Source organism: Sinocyclocheilus rhinocerous, unplaced genomic scaffold, assembly GCF_001515625.1.
Source record: "Sinocyclocheilus rhinocerous isolate Xijiao unplaced genomic scaffold, SAMN03320098_v1.1 scaffold352, whole genome shotgun sequence".
In the NCBI taxonomy this organism is placed as follows: Eukaryota; Metazoa; Chordata; class Actinopteri; order Cypriniformes; family Cyprinidae; genus Sinocyclocheilus; species Sinocyclocheilus rhinocerous.
The window spans coordinates 1,311,083-1,317,082 of record NW_015642448.1 but is presented as its reverse complement, the minus strand read 5'-3'; the positions used below and the strand labels follow the sequence as shown (position 1 = coordinate 1,317,082).

The 6,000-nt window shown below is 34.5% G+C and overlaps 1 protein-coding gene across 2 annotated transcripts in view; it reads left to right on the top strand.

Annotated features, from left to right (window-relative positions):
* Window positions 1-4,749: 4,749 nt before the first annotated feature.
* The window catches only part of sema4c (sema domain, immunoglobulin domain (Ig), transmembrane domain (TM) and short cytoplasmic domain, (semaphorin) 4C), a 64,988-nt gene continuing 63,737 nt past the window's right edge, over window positions 4,750-6,000 (top strand). For both annotated transcript variants that reach the window (XM_016572809.1, XM_016572808.1), the window contains exon 1: window positions 4,750-5,179. The gene's annotated coding sequence lies outside the window, so the exon portion shown is untranslated. The remainder of the gene's footprint in view (window positions 5,180-6,000) is intronic.

Below are 6,000 nucleotides of genomic sequence, written 5' to 3'. Positions count from 1 at the left end.
TATATGGTACTAATTCTATTAGATGTCAGGAATAATATGTTTTTAAAGTCTAAAGACTAAGTGGGACCTATGTTATTTGAAATGGGGGAAAAAAATATTTTTACTGAAATATATTTATTAGCTGATGCAATGAACACAGCACTTGATTAGATACATTGACTAAATAATGCTCATTATGTATTTTAATTTTAATTTAAATTAAGTTTACATTTTTCTATTGCCATACAGTTTATTTAACATTTTTGTTTTAATTTTACAGTTGCCCCCAGTTTTATAGCCAAAATAAAATCTTGCATGATTTTAATCTGATTTGAATTAACTGATGTTGCATATGCATTTTTAAGCATTCGCCTACAGAAGGAGTAAATCTAACCTTGTTAGTAAGGTTGTGTAGTCATACTGTACTGTATTTTCACTATCATGACTGTGCATGCTTTCAGCACTTTGGTTTGGGCCTAAATTAGAGCATATGAGTAGTAGTAATATATCTGTAGTTGTAGCTTTGGGGATTGGACCTCTGGACCTCATCCTAATGAGTGTACACCTTACCTCTTTGTCCTGGCCTAGTTTCCACATTTGTCTGCTTTGTGTGCTATATTCCAAGCTGTGCTTGTTCCACATGACTAATGCAACCTTGCTGAAGCAGGAAATGTGAATAGAGACAAAGTCGACTGAATTTTGGTAGAGTGCTGAAAGGTGTTTCACTCAAAAGGCAGCATCTCCTCAAGGTTCAGCGTGTATCAGTAAGACTCACCCTCTTCCGTATCTTAATTTGAATTGAGAATAACCCCTGGTAAACCTTCTATCAGGGGCAGAATCTTCACACAAGGTTTGCACGTAAATCCTATGAAGTGATGCAAGCAACAGGGTTGTTTCTTTCTATATGTAATGATAAATGCTATTTATTCATTTTTTTTAAAAAACAGTGCAGCACTAAAATGGCAATCAGAGGATATTTTTCACAAAATCCATTTTTATTTTTTTTTTGATTATTTGTTTTTTCTTTATTTATTTGTTTTATTCTATTTGTGTGTGTGTGTGTGTGTGTGTGTGTGTGTTTCTGGATTCTGTTTTAATGGTTAAAATAAAATGTAGAGATCAAAAAGCATGTCTTAAGGCCCGTTCACACCAAGGACGATAACTATAAAGATATAGTTCTAAAAATTGTTCTCAATATTAAAGAATAGCAGAGTCCACACCACAACTATAACGATAAAAACAAAGAGAAACGATATGGTTGGAATCACTTTCAAAATGATTTTTCTCCAGCTGATAAAAACGATAAAAAATTGACAGCCAATCAGAATCCATCCTGCTGTATTGAGCTCAAGAATTTAAAGCGGCAGACGCGCCTGCGCTTAGAATAAACAGACGATATCGTTCGCTGGTGTGGATGCTAATATTGTTATCTTTATAGTTATCTTTCTTTACAGTTATCGTTCTTGGTGTGAACGGGGCTTAAAGCGTCCGATATTAGCGTCCACACCAGCGAGCGAATTTAATACACGAGTTTCACAATTTGAGTTGAATTACTGAAATAAATGAAATTTTCCACGAAATTCTAATTTATTGAGATGCACCTGTATATCTTTATCGTTATCTTTATCTTTATAGTTATCGTGCTTGGTGTGAACGGGCCTTAATTAATCAATTTTTTTATGTTACTGTTGCCCCCAACCCCACAGCCAAGATTAAATATTATCTTAAAAGTTTTATATTTATTAAAATTATATTTTTAAATTCTGTCTCAAATGAAAATTAAGTGATCAAAAATCATTTCTAATCAACTGAAATCATGAATTGTATACAAATGAATAGCAATAAATTAAAAGTTTAAAGATTACATTTTTAGGACCCTATGAATTCTTTCCCCTCAAATTCTATTTTATTTTTCACAAATTCCATGTTTTCCAGTTTAATTGTTTAATTAAATTTTTATGTCTAATCAATTGAATTTTTTACATTTTTAAAACAATTTAATTTATTACAATTTTTATAATACCAGGCCCTGTGAAATGTTTTGTTTTTCAGAAATTCTGTGTTGTCTTTTAATATTTCTGGATTTATGATTTAATTCAGATTTATTATCAAAAACAGTGGCAATCAAATGAAGACATAAATCATTAACAATTTAATGATTTTAAGAACATGCAGACTTCATGTTTCAATAGCACATTTTTGTGCTTTAATATTCACAGGCACTAATCCATGTCACGATTTGATTAAAAGTACAGCCTTATTGATATCCAAAATTTGCAATTCGTTTTCGTTTTCCACATTGTAGGAATCATAGGCTCTATGTTACTGTTGCCCCCAACCCCACAGCCAAGATTAAATATTATCTTAAAAGTTTTATATTTATTAAAATTATATTTTTAAATTCTGTCTCAAATGAAAATTAAGTGATCAAAAATCATTTCTAATCAACTGAAATCATGAATTGTATACAAATGAATAGCAATAAATTAAAAGTTTAAAGATTACATTTTTAGGACCCTATGAATTCTTTCCCCTCAAATTCTATTTTATTTTTCACAAATTCCATGTTTTCCAGTTTAATTGTTTAATTAAATTTTTATGTCTAATCAATTGAATTTTTTACATTTTTAAAACAATTTAATTTATTACAATTTTTATAATACCAGGCCCTGTGAAATGTTTTGTTTTTCAGAAATTCTGTGTTGTCTTTTAATATTTCTGGATTTATGATTTAATTCAGATTTATTATCAAAAACAGTGGCAATCAAATGAAGACATAAATCATTAACAATTTAATGATTTTAAGAACATGCAGACTTCATGTTTCAATAGCACATTTTTGTGCTTTAATATTCACAGGCACTAATCCATGTCACGATTTGATTAAAAGTACAGCCTTATTGATATCCAAAATTTGCAAAATTCTGTGAGTCTGTCTTCGTTTTCCACATTGTAGGAATCATAGGCTCTACTAGGTGTGATCTCCATAAATACTCAGTATTCCCAGCCGATAACCGATTAAAACATGTCACAGTGCAGAAATACAAATCAAAACCTTCTTATTGTGCCAAATTAACCTTTAAAGGTGCTCCATATGCCGTGGCAATCGCATGCTTCACCATGCAGCTTGGCATGATGGAGATTGTTTTTGTTATAATATGAAGGGTTTTGTAGATTCATCTCTATGTGGTCTCCTGGGTCCTGCTGTGGACTGGTGTCCATTATCCATTCGATTCGCCTCCCAGAGTAAATCCTCATCCAAACAGATTCTAAATGATATCTATGCTTCCTCCGTTCCCAGTGCCTGCACTCAAGGCTTTTATTTGTGAATCTGAGGGGCCTCTGGGGCAAGAGGCTTTTATTTAAGTAGCCTGTGTCACTCCGAAGTATAATGAAGATTTCCATTATGATTACATGAGAGGAAGCACTGCCCATAATTGAGTGTCACAACTGCAGTTGCATGTTTAGTTTGAGAGGTATGAAAGGCTCCGTACTCAACTGAAGTTGCTCTAAACATTCTAGAAAGGCCCCTCTTCATTCAGATCTGCTGCAGTCCCTTGACTGTCCTACATGCAGGGTCCACCGGTACCGTTTAAGATGACGTATAATTGGTTATGTGCTTTTCTAAAGAATTATGTAGAAAGAGGTGTCACAAAAAGGTTAAGATACCCTTTTCTTTTAATTTAGGTTAATACTTCGGCTCTGGCAAAGGCAAGATGCTTATCTCTAAATAGTATATATTTTGTGATAGAGTGTTTTAAGCTGAGGATGCAGACAGACAGATCCATTCAAGTGTTAAAATGCAGAAGCTGGCGTAATCTATTGAATCTACTGAGATCAGAATATACAGGATTATCTGAGGGTTGTTGTTTTACTTCCTGCTGCTTCAACTCTAATGTTTTAACTATAACCCCATACATGCATATCTGTCTGTCAGGAATTGTATTGCCTGTAAATTTCAATTCATAACTTTATATTTCTTAATAAACCATTTATTTCACATATATTTCAACTGATAGCGAAAATGAAATTATTTAAATATAATATGATTAATATGATTATTATATTATTATTAATCTATCCATCTGTCTGTCTCTCTCTATCGGCAATTTAGTGCCTATATTTTTCAGTTCATAACTTTATATTTTTTCATAAACCATTTATTTCACATATATAAAACCATGTATTTCAACTGATAACAAAAAAGAAACAAAAATGCTATGTATTACTATTATGTGATGCACATACAATATTTTAATTATTGAAGATATTACAGATTTTAAATGTAAATTATTCACTATTTTTACTTCCAAAAGTGTTTGATTATAAAATTAAATGTATTATCCTGTTAAATTGAATGTAATTTGATGTATCTAATGGTAAGGTAACAAGCAGTTAACTCAACTTTTTACTGTGGCATTTTTACATTACATTCACATTTACATTTTCAGTTAAAATTAAAAACATATACAGTGTATTTTTTTTTTTTTTTTTTTTTACATTTACTGTTCATGTAACATCCTGTGTGAATGGTACCAACATGCAGTCTGTAATGTGTCTCACTTTAAAGTGTTAGAAAAGTCATTAAAATAATGTAGTAGTCTACAGCACAGAAGTCCATTAGAGAATGACAAATGCTTCACTCTGTCTGATTATGATGATATTCCGGCCCCGTTCCCATACAGGACAGGGGAGGTTGGGGCGGAGACCTGTTTTAACTGCTTTTGTGAGCCACCGGTCCGCCTCATCGCTTTACCGATACCCATCAGGAGGCAGTATATCCTCCCAGTGCAGTGTGTGTGGCGTACTGGAGCTGCGCGCCGCTTCCCATCCGCTGAGCACCTTTGTCTCTCTCACAGAGCTTCACTTTAACAGGGGCGCGTGGTTCAAGTTGCTGAGACGGAAGGGAACCGCTTTGAAGAAGTGAATCTGGACGGGTTTAATACACCATCCCTCTCTAGAACTTACAAAGGGAGTGGACGGAGAGAGTTCCGCTGCGTAAACCGACACCGACCATCGCGCCGCTTGCTCGCTCCTAGCATGCGGGAAAACGCAAGGAGCTGAGCCTTTCTTTGGAAAATGTGGGATTTTTTGGCCTCGTTTTGAAATGGTGCTCTTATAAGACCAAGCGCTGTGTGCGTTTTCATGCGTTTTTGGACGCGCTGACAGCCCGCGAGCGTTACGCACTGACTCGCCTGAGGTAAGTTTGACGCCTCCAATACAAATACAACTGGATTATTGCAGTGTTCTATTATTGCAGCGTTCTGTTATAAAGTGACGTCACAACGTAACATAATTAGTGTTTTTTAAAATGCCGCTTATTGTGAAAGCGATGGGGGTGGAAAGGATATTTGATACCGTCATTAAGTCAGTCAAGTCAGTCAGTCGGCGGAGCTCCAACTGTTGCCATATTGTTTAGATAAGTTTAAAATCCTAACTAAAGACGATTGGAATAAATGTAAATGGCAGTTTGTGTCACTTTGGCGAATATAACTTGGCGCAAACGCAGTGCGGTTTTAATTGCACTCACATCGCAACATGCAAACAAATTAGACACTAAAATCTTTATGTGCCAGATTGAGTGAGTGAATAACGCTGACGGTGTATTGTGTATGTTATGGGATTTTATATATTTGAAGCACAACATCAGCCCTTTTTGCCACGTTCACAGGACAATAAAACGGTTATTTCTGAGGGAATATTGACTGGGGAAAAAATTCACAGTGACACATACTATACTATGTGATGAACGTATTCTGTTGAAATTTTATGTTAAAGTGCATGATGTTCAAAATCACACAATCATGCTGGAGATTCACCACCAGCAGATGTTTTTATGCTGTGACACAAGCAGAGCGCGTTTTCCATATTTTCCTTCTTGTGACTGGTCGTCTATAATGGAATAAGTGCGCACTGCATACTGGAGATTACAGTAATTACAGCATGGAGTGGACACTGGTGTTTAAAGACTGGGTGCTCATTCAGGAAGAGAAATGGCCAAAGGGACAGTTAACCTAAGAA